At 35.8% G+C, this 2,500-nt stretch overlaps 1 protein-coding gene across 6 annotated transcripts in view; it reads left to right on the top strand.

Annotated features, from left to right (window-relative positions):
* Positions 1–2,500, top strand: part of LOC137987749 (uncharacterized) — a 42,882-nt gene that overhangs the window by 40,129 nt on the left and 253 nt on the right. For all 6 annotated transcript variants that reach the window (XM_068833823.1, XM_068833819.1, XM_068833822.1 and 3 more), the window contains exon 7: positions 538–2,500. This exon is cut by the window's right edge and continues 253 nt beyond it. The gene's annotated coding sequence lies outside the window, so the exon portion shown is untranslated. The remainder of the gene's footprint in view (positions 1–537) is intronic.

Here is a 2,500-nt window from a genome sequence, read left to right as displayed (position 1 = left end):
TCATGCCATTACTTTATTCGCAAATTCATGTCACTATATTTCTGCCAATGGCAAATCTTCTCCACAATTTCTCTATTCACTCTGACGAAGGGCTAACGCTCGAAACGTTAACTTTCCAAATCGTTCACGGTGGTAATTCAACCTTTATCAATACGTTTGATAAAACCAAATTTTCTTACCTAGGTTCGTAAATTGGTTATTTCCACAAAAGATATCTACTCTGTGATAGTGCATGACTGATTTCCTCTGATGAGGATGCTGATACCTTTATATTTCATAACCATGAAGAATAAGTTTTGAAAAAGACCCGTGCAGTTTGAAGTGCAATTTGTTCCATTCGCCTGAAATTTCACGGTCATTTTCTAAAATAAGAACCTGTTTAGTTTTTTAGGCTAACGTGGTTGTTATGTAAGGGGGGTCTAAAATTAAATTTTTAGCCTTACAGGTTCTTCAATTCTAGGTTCTTATATACAGGTGTTTTATACTGTACTACCTATAGCACTAGTCTGCTCTTAACTCAGTTCTTGTCATTTTTAGATGATGAGGCCCCGAAACTGTAACCAAACCACGCAATGAACAGGGTACAAAATTAATGTACTGCGGTTATTTAAAGAAATACATGGCATGGGTCTTACAATACTGACATCAGAGGCTATAATTTTTTTAATAATGTACATAATGTGAATGTGAACAGAGTATTGCTGTCAGCTACAAATGATACTGGTGTTCTCAGTTCAGCAGCCTCAAAGATGTAGTTTTATGTCCCTGTGAGTGATAATTAAGTACAAGATCATATTTTCATAAATGATAATTACTAGAGTACCTTTTTCACGACAAACTATTTTTTACAGCTTACTATTAGGTCAAACAGAGATTTGTAAAAATGTTTTGTGTTACTACTTTAAACAGTTCAATTAAAGCATTTGAAGTTGTACAGATTTGCTATGGAAAATCAAAAAAATTACTTTGTAAAATACAATCAGCACTCTTTGTTTTTTAAGTCAAGATACTAGCCGAGACTATTCCGCTTTCAGCAAGTAAAAATAATGAATTATTATACAATGGAGTCATAGTTAATTTCAGTGCTGGTTTATGGGCCCAAGTTGTTGGATTAAACCAGATAAGCAATAGCAATACTCACAGTTACGTCACCTATTGTCATTAATGTACCAACCAGAGATCTATTGGCTGTCGAAACAAAGGTTCTTTTGGTCTGTGGCTGGCAAAATTTAAATATCAAGAGAGTTGTTTATAAACAGTGAATATCGCTATTGCTTCGGTTTATTAAAAAACTCTCTTGTAGTTGGCTATAAACTAAATTAACGAGTTATTTACAAGCATAACAATAAATACTACTATTTACATTCTGTAATAATATTGCTATCTACGTATAAATCAATGCGCTTATTTAGAGGAAGTCTTTTCTCTGCTCTCAGGGAATATGGACGTGTATTACTGATGCGGGGCAGAACGCATTTAGAGGGTGGCTGGTATTGATCGTTGTTCTAACTAAAAAGTTGTTTTGACAGTTATGAATGAAGGCTTTTACATGTCTATAATAATATACATGGAAAAAGTTCTCCATTCTGATTGGCTAAAAGAAATGCAATTTTCAAATAACACAGTGCAAAAAGAAGTAACAAACAGACTAAGCCTTGTGATTGGTCAATGAGCAGAGAAAGTCAGAGATAGCGAATCAAATGCGAGCCCTGGATGGTGCAATTTTTGTGCGATATGCGTGCATTGCTTCTGCTTAACCATCTCAAATTTTTCACGTATAATATTATTAAGAAGATGTCACATGATTTTACTCGTGTTATTTTAATTTTGTTTGCCTTTGAAAAAGTCTACTTGCGCTTTTTTATTCCAAATTGCACCCAAAATCATGTGATTATACCTGTTATGTCTTATCATGACATTCACTATGTCTCCCATAAACTCCTTGTGGTCTTTATTAACCACTTAAGCAATAAACCACAAGTTTCTATGGTTTATAGGCTGATAAACCACGCGGGATGTTGGTAGAACACGAGAAGAATTCGTAAATCACGAGCCGCAGGCGAGTTATTTACGAATTCTTCGTGTGTTCTTCCAACATTCCAAGTGGTTCATCATGCCTATAAACCATAGAAACTTGTGGTCTATTGCTTTTATATAATGACTCATTTTCCATGAGTTTACTGGCACAATAAAACATGGCTGATTGACCAATCAGAGCGCGCGCATTGATTTGGTTATTATATAACATGCCTTAGGCACTGTTTTGTGATAGCATACATGACCTTTTTTTTGTAACAAGAACTGGGCTAAGGCCCGGTACTTGAATTCATTGAATTAGGTTGAATTAGGTTCATTTGAAGAACGGCGTCTGAATCAATTCAGAACGATCGGTGTAATTCGGATCGGCTAAGCAATTTTTCCCGCCTGGCTTAGCCGGGAATTACGGCTTTGGAGCGGCTTTGATCCGGACGCCGTACTTCACATGAGCCGAATCGAATGC

Source organism: Montipora foliosa, unplaced genomic scaffold (assembly GCF_036669935.1).
Source record: "Montipora foliosa isolate CH-2021 unplaced genomic scaffold, ASM3666993v2 scaffold_387, whole genome shotgun sequence".
In the NCBI taxonomy this organism is placed as follows: Eukaryota; Metazoa; Cnidaria; class Anthozoa; order Scleractinia; family Acroporidae; genus Montipora; species Montipora foliosa.
Note: the sequence above shows the minus strand (reverse complement) of the source record. Positions and strands in the feature narration are given on the sequence as shown.